Source organism: Choloepus didactylus, chromosome 1 (genome assembly GCF_015220235.1).
Source record: "Choloepus didactylus isolate mChoDid1 chromosome 1, mChoDid1.pri, whole genome shotgun sequence".
Lineage (NCBI taxonomy): Eukaryota > Metazoa > Chordata > Mammalia > Pilosa > Megalonychidae > Choloepus > Choloepus didactylus.
Genome location: NC_051307.1, coordinates 98,848,689 through 98,860,889, shown reverse-complemented (window position 1 = coordinate 98,860,889; position 12,201 = coordinate 98,848,689). Strand labels below are relative to the sequence as shown.

Here is a 12,201-nt window from a genome sequence, read left to right as displayed (position 1 = left end):
AGGAACCAAGACTAAGCACCAGTCTAGAATCCAGCAGTGAGTGACTCGTCAAGGGACAATGGCTGCTAATCTCAGGCCAATCTACACCTCAGTTTCCCCATATGTAAACCGGGGGAGAGGGGTGCTAGAAGATCTCTGCAAGTCCTTCCAGCTCAATGGTTTATGGCTTTAAGACAAATGTCAGTCACCATCTCACCTCCGCCATTATTTTTGAGATGAGGAATTAACTTATACTGCCAAGCACACAAAATACCCTAAATAAATATATCGATTTGCTATAAGAAAATAGTACTGACAGTTATAAAGTTTGAGGTGTCAGCCAACTACCATAACCATTCTGGGGAAAAGCAGTCTCTCTAGCAGGTTTTTGCTACAGAAGTTGCTGAAGCTTGTCGTGAACTGGCCAAATCAGGAAAAGCACATCTGAACCAGCAGAGGCCTCTGGAAAAACCTGGCAGATCTGGCCAATAGAGACTCTTCATGTCAGATGGCAAAAACTTGATCCTGTGAACTTTCGCCACTGGGGAGGTATAAATGCCAGGTGAACAAAGAGTAGTAGAATCAGTGTTTGTCTTGCTCTTGTTCCAAAATATATTGGGCTTCAGTTGTCATTCTCTGTGATATCTGCATTTTTCCCAAACGTTATAAGCATTGGGACTTCAAGGAACTGTGAGCAGAACAGAATGATTTCCATTGCTTCTCCCACAATAAAACTCCATTCCTGAAGAGAAATCGTGCAGACCTTCTTTCTGGATGTTAACAGAGTAGCCTCTGAACTCCATGACAGCAAGGACCATCTGTCCCATTCACTACTATATCTCTAGTGCCTACTTGGCAAAGAACTGACATTCAGTAATTATTGAACAAAACAAACAAATGATGCATGTGTTCCTTAGCTAAATGCTATGACTCTAAGGGTATTAAGAAACATTATGCATCATTTGGAAATAAGGCCGCATGTCCTTTCAATGCCATACTGGAGTACTGTCTAATAGGCCCACCCAAGGACATCTGATACTCTAGGAAATGTACTCATGCTTGATTAGGGTCTAGACTTCTGATGTGTCTCAGACATGGTAACTTGTAGGTTTTTATCCATTAGGGATGCGAAATGATTTCTGACTGGTAGAAATGATGACTCCAAATGTTTTTGTTTTATTGCCCTATAGGACACTAATGTTTCATTTCTAACCTAGCAATCTTATTCTGATATTCTTCAGTGCCTATAACTACACACTTCTTCAAATGCTCTTTGAACCAGCTTTATCTTCCTACTGGTGCCCTCATTCATGAGCTAAATACATCTTTGATATATGCTCATTTTATATTTGTATGAGAGTTAAGTTTATAACTTTTAAAAAATTATACACTGAAAAGAGAAACACAAGAAAAAACTTCATCTAGGCTGTAGCCTAGCATGTGCATAAGACACATACATATACATTTATATTTCTGGCTAGAAAGGGGAAAGTGCAGGAGATAAGATATAAAGAGCTAAAGAGTTCGCTCCCAGCTGAGTTCACAGCTAGGTTTAGTACTTATTGTCAGGAATATAACTCTTTGACCATTCCCCAAAAGAAAGGGGGAAGGGAAGTAAGCCATTAGGAGGTACCTAGAAACATGAGAGTGGTTATACCTCTGCTATAGTTTAGTGAGAAGGGTTAGTAGTTTGATATTCCAGTCCCAAGGATGCCTTTGTAATAACAGGGGAATCACTGCTCTCTGAATGCCACTTTCCTCTCCAGGTTATATGACTGCTGAGTGGTTGCCTCACTTGGGAGAATTAATTCACCTAAATTTCAGCTTCTTTCATTCCCCTTTAGAGGCAGCTCCCTCAAAGACACAGGGAAGCCTTTTATTTGCTAAAAATCAGTCCCCTCATTGGTGAGGCTGCTGCTGAAGGCAACAATCAAATCTGGATGAAATCTCACAACCCTCCCAGGCTTGGTCTGTTTCTCTGTCACTGGGCATCTGAGACTTCTTGTCACAGCAAAGAGGCTGGACATGACTCAAAACCACTTATAGGGACACAGGCTCCCAAACAGGAAAAACGAAGTCCAAAGCCCTTGGCATGAATATCTAGTAGATGGGGCACTCCTTTCCCTTTAAAAGTCAGGGTCCAGTGTCTATGCAGTGATGTTAAGACTGAATTGTATTGCATTTCCTCATTGCTGTTTGTTTATATTCTAAACCAGTTATTCCTTAACTCCTCCTGCATTCAAACATAGTAAATCATTCTTTGATTTTGCAGCAACCCTCTGTCTCTCTCTCTCTATTAACTATTTGCAATAGAAAATTAAAGTGAACCACTACAGCGTTAAGGAGTTGAGGTAAGTAGAGGTACAGTGGTACATTGGTTTGTTTCAAAACCAGCAACAGTTCTATCCTGATTAAAGCCAAACAATAATTCTGAGGTTGAATTGGGAATGTCTTCTCAGAAGTGTCCGTGTACATTTCCCCCTTCCCATGACTCTCTCTCCCTTTTAGCACCCACCACAGCACCCTGCACATAAGAGGAGCTTAATACATAGGTGACGAATATTTGAATGAGAGGACAAATCCACGGATCATTCTGAGATAGAAAAGAACAGAGTATTATTCCTATTCTACAGAAGTAAAACCTGATACAAAAAGATTTAGTGTCATGCAAGAGCCAGAAGGCAATTCTTCCACTACATCTGGCACAATTCAGACCCTTAAAAGATAATTATATATGTTTCTGGAAGATTAGAGGTTCTTGCGAGTTGAGATAAGAGCAATAAATATGATTAAGGGGACAAAAATCAGTTCTGTGGGGGAAATAAAATCATAGTAGCAAAGGTTAGATTTGACCAGAGGCAGACCTTAGGGCTGTCTTCAGGTTTCGGCTGCGACTACAGTTGTAGGCTCACTTTAATTACGAACAATCAAAAATCCACAACCAACAGATCCTGACGCTAGACAACCTGAAGAATTAGCACATTATTTAAACTCTAAGGAAGACACAGTCTATCATTTGTATCAACGTGGATTAATTAACAATATTTCTGCTCCCCAACCTCAGCACACACACACTTTGGTTTAAAACTCCAAAGCTATACCATTGTCAGAAAGAGCATCCACACTGACCAGCTGCAGTTCTATACTCATGAATAAATATAAAATTTGTGACCTTCAGCACATCCCCTAGGGAAAGACTATTATAACAGAGCGCTGATCAGCCTCCTGCACTTGCACAGTGGGGAATGCCCTGACATGAGAAAGGCCATCGTGACAGGAAAGGTGATTACAGACTCAACAGTCCTCCAAGAAGCTCGAAGAATCCCCCTCTCAGCGATCTTTAAAACCACCGTCTATCTCAGATGGTTCGGAAGTAGTTTTGTCTAGAGATAGGACAGGAACAAATCACACCAAGAGGTCTGTGCAGGCTCTGGGATGGTAGGATGCTTTCTAGGTCACCAGGCCACAGCAGAGCTGGGACTCTGGCACCTCAGATCTCCCTTGGAAATTCCGAGGATAAATTCCAATAATAACAAAAATGGCCCAGCCTTACCACTGTAACTCTTTGGATCTTCACCGTACTAACAAGGGCAGATCATATGAGGATTAACAGAAGACTAGTCCATACCTAAAAAGGGGCTTCTTTGAATTATTTTTTTATAGCTTTAATCCCACCAGGAACCCTACCAGCTGAATCATCTTCATAATTTTTGTACACCGTCTCAAAATGTATGTAATGGGATAGGGGTATCAATAAATCACACAAACTAACATTTTTACAAAATATTTTCACATAACTTGACCAGTTTTTAAGTATTCATTTTGCAGTATTTCCAAACATGAACAAGAAAAATAATATAATGAATATCCTTGTACCCAATCACTGTTATTCCATCCCATTTTCCTGTCCTTTAGTGAAGTGATTACTACCCTGAAATATGTGTATGTGTAGTGGGGAGGTCATTCTCATGCATGTTTTCATACTTTGATTACATATGCATATTCAGAAATAATTTACAGTATTGCTTTTCATTTAACATTAAATAACTGGTGCCACATTGTGCAAATATTTCTGCAACTTGCCTCTCTAAACTTTATATGGTTTTGAGATTCACCCATGCTGGAAATGTAACTCTAGTTCATTCATTCTAATTGCTGTATGGTATTCCAATTTTTATTCAAGTTTCACAATAATTTTGTGACTGAGATGATGATAAAGTAAAAGACTCAGTTCTTCTTACACAAAGTCCCTGCTCTTTCCAATACCCGCTTTCTAGTCCTTTCTATTTCCAAAAAGAGAAGTAGCCTGGAAATCACAGTCTTCAGACAAAATCCTGCCAGGCAGCAGGTGAGGGAAAGGAGAAAAGCCTCCACTGTCACCAGTGTCTCTAGATTCTTCCCTGTACAAACAAGGCCTCTGAACTAAATGCCTGGATTTCTTTAAGCAAAACTATAATCTGGGAAATCTGAATACCAACTGGATAGTTGATGATATTGAGGAACTACTGTTAACTTTTTTGAAGTGCAATAATGGTATTGTAGTTATGTTAAAAAGGAAAAAGATATATTTAAGGAGAAATTATACATCTTGGATTTGCTTTAAAATAATCCAGGATGGGGTAGGCATTATAGATGAAACAAAAACAGCTATGAGTCAATAACTGTTGAAGCCAGGTGACAGGTAAATGGAGGTTCATTTTATTTAACACTCTACTTTTATATGTTTGAAGTTTTCCAAAGTCAAGTCTTAAAAAATGATTTAATGACAAAAAAAATTTTTATTTCATTAACAATTTGTTTTGCTGTTAAATAGGAAAAAAAAAAAAGGCAGCATATTTTTCATATACTAACAGTCCTGCGACCTGCTTCACCTGTGGTGGTTCTAGATCATGGATATAAATCACTTTGGGCCCTTATTAAAATGCAGTTTCTGTTCAGTAGGTCTGGGGTGGAGCCTGAAATGCTGCATTTCTAACAAGTTCGTAGGTGATGCAACTGGTGCATGGGTCTCACTTTGAGTAGTAAGGCAATCAAGGACTTAGATGCAGCAAGCGTTTGCAAGGAAAGAAGCCAGCAAAGCTGTAACCGAGCAGTTAGGAATTAACAAATGAATACGACTACTGAATCATTATATAAATATTCCTTTTTTACTTTCTGGTATATTAGAGTAGACAGAGGGAAATATCTAAAATGTCTGAACTGTACTCAGGCTGCCCGGATCTCTAATAATGATTGCAAAAGCCTTTATCTTGAGTCCCTGTGATTGTAAAGATGGTACTCCCTTTAAAAACTTGTAATCACAAGGGCAAACCCCCTAATGCTAATGGAAGAACTTGAATCAGCTCAGAATTAACCATTAACTTGGTTCCAGCACAGTTTCACTCCTTTGCATTTGTAAATTGTTTCTGCCTATACCTCCTATCAAAATGATAATAACCCCATCTCCCCTCCTTTCTACCTATACTTGTCTCTCTTCCTTTCTGCTTATACTTGCTATTGAAATTGTAATGACTTCATCTCCCTTTGCTAGAATCCATAAAAACCTTGATCTCCCTAGACTCAGGGAGACAGATTTTTTTAGGCTGATAGGCCTTCAGATCTCCTGCTTCATGCCTAGCAATAAACACTTTCTCTCTTTGAAACCCTGGTGTCTCAGAAATTGATCATTTGAGTGCATCCACTAACTTTGTCCTGTAACAAAGCTTTATTTTGATTGCTTAGCTGGGGCCTAGGGACACCACACAGAGGGCTCCGTTCTGGAGAAGAGTCTCCTCACCCCCTTTGGACTGCAGCACCAGGTACACTATCCACTTAGTGGTAACCACCAAGATGACAGGCGTACAAAAAGCAGAGGAATCCTAGCAGTCAGGTTTGTTTTCTCAAGCCCAGCCTTCTATATCTAAACTCATTAAATTACAGTGAAAAATCACCAGCCTGATAGATTCTGCTGCCAAATCTATTAAGTAATGGCTAAGCCAAAGATTCATGTCTAGAAGTCAAAGTTCAGAGGCCCAGCCAAGACTTGGATATCATTAACAAAGAGTAAGGTAAAAGAGGAAATATCTTGGGCAATCTAGCAAATTCCATCTCATAAAATAAAATTCAGTTAACCATGCTTATTCTTAAACAACCATCACATCTCTAAAGAACCAAAAAAAAAAAAGAGTATCTACCCATAAAAATATCTTGTCCACAAAATACAGATTTATTTCCCCCAATGTTTTATGTTCGCCAGGTTGACTTAACCAAAGTCTTCTTTCCTCAAGACTGCTCTCTTATCTGTTAGACTACATGTTCCCAGAAAATAAAGATTGTAACTGGCAAGTACCTAAGCTTAGCCTAGCCTATACTCTATGTGATTAAGTCATTACCATATGATCATAAAAGTTCCCATTTGTTGAGAGCTTGCTACATGCTAGACAAGTGCTAAGTCATTTATATGAACTACTTTACTTAAAATGTTTTGTCTTCACTCACTGTCTTTGAAATCAAATAATAAGAGTCTAAGTCCCTCCCCTCTTTATAAAGGTGTATTTTTTTTTTCCCTGAAATGTTAATTCTTGTTTCTCTCTGCAGGAAATTATGTAAAGGAGGAGTTGCACCCTCTGCCCTGTGAACTCCAGGTCCCCAGCTGTCCCAAGTCTGGAGGAATGGCCCAGACCATGCCCCTCTCCATTCATGCAAGCATGACAGCCAGCCACTAAAAGGGGTAGAGTTGAAGTCCTTGCTTTCAACAAGCATGTAGTCCAGTGGAAAAATCACCAGGCAGAAAAACAAATATATTTATTTCTTTACTCGACACATACACACACACACACCACATATTCCATACAGGGCAGAGGTGAGACTCCTTTGACTAGGAGATCAAGAAGTTTTCCACTAAGATGATGATTTGGGGGCTGGGCCTTGAAAGACAGGTACTTACAATGGATGAAAGGAGGCATTCTAGGTGGAAGGAAAAATCTGAAATAAGGTACTGAAGTACATGAAAACTGAAACCAGTCACTGCTGGGACTCCTGGAAGAAGAGAAAGCAATGGATTGGTTATTCCAAGAGGTTCCTTGGCTCAGTCTCTAATTTTATACTTAATACTGAATTTTTACTTGATAAGAATAATTCTTTTTTAAAAGTCTTGGTGTACCTAGCCCCAGATGTGGCAGAAGCAATTTTTTGAGGCTGCAGCCTCCAAGGAAACTCAAAGACATCTGCCCAAGCCAGGCCACTACCCTCCCTGGGCTGATAGTTGATCACAGGTGTTAAGAGCATTTTTAAAGAAACTCATCCATACCAGATGCTTGTTTCAGGGTACCTCAAGCCTGAGCTAAAAATGTCACCCAAATTACTTGATGGAGAAGCAAAAAAGTATGCATCCAGAACAGAAGGACTTCTAGTGTTTTGTGGCTTATTTGCAAAATTTGCAATAGAACAGTAAAAGTAGAAGCTTTCATCAACAATGAAAAACAACCCCATCATTCATAAAAATAAGCCCAGCCCAAAGACCTCAGATGTAAAGACTTAAAGGCCTCAACACCCACAATCAGATAGCAACGCCCAGGTTACCAAAACAAAGCAACACCTCTCCACGAAAAATGTTGCTTAAGTCAGTAAGAATCCCAAAAGAATCCCAAGGTGGACTTTAGAAATGTCTTGTCTTCTCTGTGAAGCATGGATTTCAAGAAATAAGAAATGTCTAATGCTATTTCTGAAGCTAGAACTTGTCAGAAAAACAGTTCTTTTCACTTTTATATAGTCTCAGAATACATAGAAACAAGATTCAAGAGCAGTCCTTTCTTTACATCCTTCAGTGTTTCTGGAAAAACAACTCCTTGTAATAAATAACTGGAACATGTTTCTGCCTCCTCACAGGACAAGTGTGAGGATCAAATAATATATAAAAGTAATTTGTTAATAGTAAAGTGGTATGCAAACAAACAGCTTATTCTCACAGATCACAGGGGAATTTCCCATCAGAAATAACAGGACTAAGAAGATTTTTCTATAATATACTTAGGGCTATTATGATTTGGGTGAATCTTGGAAACTCAATATCAGAAAAACAAAAGTGTGTTCTTAAAAGAAAGTCTGGGTTTAAAGGATAGCAGTCTTAGCTTTTAATGACTTAGGGAACATCATGACAAAATGTAACCCTGAGCCTCCTGCATGACAATTTTCTAGGTATTAAAAAAAGTCTGATGCAATCTGTTCTGTAAGAGATGACTAAAGGAAAAAAACCTAAGCTATAAAGTTAACAGTTGGCATGGCATGCCTCTTCCTGACTGCACAGGTATAAACCCATAAATTCTGAACACCATGAAGCCAAGTGATTGTGCTATCTTGTAAAAAAAACCTTTGAAATAAGTGAGTTTCTGCAAAAATGATATATGCTATGAGGATATGGCATTATGTCATAATAGCCACCCTCCTATCCACCATGGCAGGTGGTACTGATAGAGGTTGTACATGCCTATCAGCAGTCCCTAAATAGCAGGTCCAAGAGAGCAATGGGGAATGATTTTAAAATATCACAAAAAGTCAAAAATTTTCTTGAGTGGGGGAAAAATGGTGACATGCTGTATCCAAGTCTAAAGTTATCTTTTTAGAGGTCATTTTCATCATTTCTTAATAGCATATCCCTAGGAACAACACCACTACTCCAGGGAAAGAAGAAAGCAAAGATTTATTTACTATACAAAATATACATCATCTTCCGACTTGTACAAAGTTCCGTTCCTCTGTAAGTTTCCTGCTCAAATTAATTAGGTTAACCGTCTTACCTCAAACAGGTGAGTAAGGTCCTGCCTTTATATTCCTAAACTTACCCTCTTAGCTCAAGCCCCAAAAGAGACAATTCCATCCCAGACATGGACACAAATACACATCTCTCTCAGCCCTCAGCTTGCCTCCCTGCACCCACCCCTGTCAGGAGCCCTCCTTGTCAGCCCCAGCTCTACACTCTATCACCTGGTAGTTTCAATCAACTACCCCCATCTCTCTGGGCTTCCATTTCCTTTCTGTAACAACAATGGATGCCATTTTTCTTAGTACTCACAATGTGTGGAGCATTGTGCTAAAATGTTTTGCACTTAACTTAAGCCTTATAAATACCCAGTGATTTGCCACGAGGGTCAGGGAAGTAAAAGACTTAAGTCAACAGTTAGACAGACAGGAAAAGGCAGTGCAGGGATTCAGACTAAGGACAGGTCAACTCCAGAGTCCTTGCTCTTTGCTCTTTGCTCTTTCCACATCTCTACACAGTCATTAGTAAAAAGAAAGTGTTGAGCCTAATGATTGCTAAAGGCCTTTCTAGGGCTAACATTTTATTATTTCTAATAGTTCCCATCTCCAGGTTTCAGAATTCTATAGTCATACCCATCTTGCCCCTGCCGAATCTTTTGCCTATGGCCTGCCTGGACCAGCAAGGGCAGGGATCAGAAACTGAGGAAAGAGAGCAACATCATGGGGTAGCTCTGGCACCTGAATAAATATTCCAACCATCCAGTGTCTCACACATAGCTGGAACACTGTGGCCTCCTGTTACCTGCCTGCAGGCATACCTACCAGCCTTTAGTTCCCTTCATCTAACAATAGAGATCATCCCCCAGCCTGAATCCAGGAGAAAGTTTTACAAAAAAGCCTATTACTAAAAACTGCAAACTATTATGTACTGATACTCTGTTTGATGTTTTATGTTCATTATATCAGTAGACTCTCAAAAATCCTCATATTTATTTATTTATTCCTTTATCCAACATAAATTTTGAGCACCTTCTCTATGCCAGGCACTGTACTCAGTGCTGGGATATAACATTAGCCAATTTATATGTAAGGAAAAAGCTCTGAGAGGTTAAGTGGCTTTTGCAGCCAGGTACAAAATGGCAAGAGATCAAAGATCCAAAAAGCCTCTCTTAATCTTGATGTGGTGATGAGGTGATACTGCCCTCAAAACATGTCTAATAACTTATTGGTTCAATACAAAATGTTTTCACATACATTATCTCATTAACTCATCAATTCTACGGCTTGCTCAAAGAAAATATTGTTCCTCATATCTGCAAATGCTGGATAGTATAGTAAAAATAATTTTGTCGATAGTAGATGTATGCAACCTTTTAACTTTCAGTGAGTCACAGACCTTCAGATTAGAGGGACAGGACCTTCTTTCCTTGCATAACAGACTAAGCCTAATATCTGTGCAAAAAGTACCATGAGAACAAGCCACTGCACAAATAGCAAATATTCTGTTACCATACTAAGTATATTTCTTAAGCTGCCAACTTTGATTCAATTTAGCATAGGTCATTGAATTTCCTCTCTAATAATTATTTATTTTTCTATCTAAGACAAAGTACACACTCCCAAGGACCTCAGTCTGGTAGGTGGATGGGGGATGGAGAAAGGAGAGGGAGAGAAAAAAATGAAGATCATTTCCAGTCTAAAGGAAGCAACTTGGTGCTGCTATGCAGGTGAGTAAACCCAGTATTGCTACAATTTTTCATAAAAAAACATAAATCCAGATTCATATAAAATCACCTAAATTTTTAGATGTTGCCATCTAATTTGATTGCTTATTTGTACTTAATACAGTGAGGGCCAAACAAGATAGGACTGCTAGCCAAATCCAGGCTGCAGACAGCTGATTTATAATATCTTGATTACAATAAATGAATATAATAGGAGAGTAAAAAAAAGTATCATAAGAAGTACTGACTTTTGCTGTCTCCCATGGGTACGAGAAAAGCAAGATGGGGATATCTGCATATCCACTATGGTAGATGGGATTTAAAGTGAGTTCGCCATCTGCAGAACATTTTCACAAGGTACCACACTCCCCTCAAAGGGATTCTGAATGGGCATTGCCTAATACAGCACCTGGCACTTAGTATACAGTCAAGAAATATTAATGCTTTATTATTATCAGGGTAGGAAAAGCTCCAATGGACTTGCAACAACAGCTGTGTAACCTTCATCAAGCTACTTAAAGTCTCTGTGCCTCAGTTTTCTCATCTGTAAAATGTGCTGGTACGGACCATGGTTCAATAAATGTCAGCTATTATTGTTACTGAGGTGATGGAGGCTCTTCCCAAGTGAAATGTGATAAATGAGAAAACAAAAGTTCCAAAAGTTGTGAACCACAAGCCTAATTATTTTCAAACAGTTTCATTTTAGGCATATTACTCTTTAATTGCTTGGTTGTAGAAAACCATTAAAATCATGGGGCTTGGGGATAAAAGCACTTTGCATATTACAACATGTCAAACAAATGTAACAATAATTAGCCCAATTATAGTAGCACATTTCTATTCCATGAAACACAAGAAACACAAACATTAAGACTGCCCAGAATCCCATCTGGAAGTGGTTGTCCAATCTTCGAGAACTGTGCGAAGAACACGTGTACAGTCCATGAGCAGCTTCCAAAGAGCTTTTGCACCCAACAGGCTCACTGGTCCTCATAACCACCAGTGAACAGAGTTCACACAATTTCATCCCCATTTTACAGATGAGGCTTTAGAAACTAGGTTTCTGAACTCTTAACCCAAAGCCCATTCTCATGTACCACCTTGCCTGCCTGGTGTAACACATAAATGGTAGGGAGAAAGGCTCAGGAAAGCCTTAATTGAAGAACCTGCTCAACTCTTTTTAATATTCTGTCATTGCTTATTAATGTGGTCTTAATATGGTCAGTAAAGACAGACTCAGGGCTAACATTACAGCAACTGCAAAACAGAAAGTAGCTCACTAATTACCCTAATGTTTCTAACAGTTACACAATGGACACAGAATTATGTACAAGGGGGTGGGGGGGAATGAATGAGGCACCTCTGGACCTTCAAAAATTGTATTACTTAGAACCTTGGCAAATGAACAGTAAGTACTTAAAGCAGATTAAGATGAATTTCCCATTTGGTGTACTGCTTCATTTGCACATATGTGGCTGTCACCTTCAGTATAAACTGCACAGGGCCTTCTTGGTCCTTTGAATATGCTGATTTGGCAGCCCTGAGCTTTCATACCACCAGCAGCAGTGCGGGAGAGTTAGGGACCCTCCAACAGGTGGCTAGGCTCCCCTGGAGTTTAGTGGGCCTCCCTTCTGAGAGCTATGGGAGGCCTTCCGGGCTTCCTCTGGGCCATGTGACATGACACCCTGACTTCCTCAAAGGGGAACAGAAACTGCTCTCCAGACATTCCCTTGAAAAGTAAAATCACTGCCCCAAACCAACC

General features: G+C 39.4%; 1 protein-coding gene across 2 annotated transcripts in view; it reads right to left on the bottom strand.

The window, feature by feature from the left end:
* MB21D2 (Mab-21 domain containing 2) overlaps positions 1–12,201 on the bottom strand; it is a 135,399-nt gene that overhangs the window by 103,249 nt on the left and 19,949 nt on the right. Inside the window, exon 2 of one of the 2 annotated variants that reach the window (XM_037838229.1) lies at positions 6,905–6,996. The exons of the other annotated variant lie outside the window; for it this stretch is intronic. The gene's annotated coding sequence lies outside the window, so the exon portion shown is untranslated. The remainder of the gene's footprint in view (positions 1–6,904; positions 6,997–12,201) is intronic. 2 annotated transcript variants of the gene reach the window in all.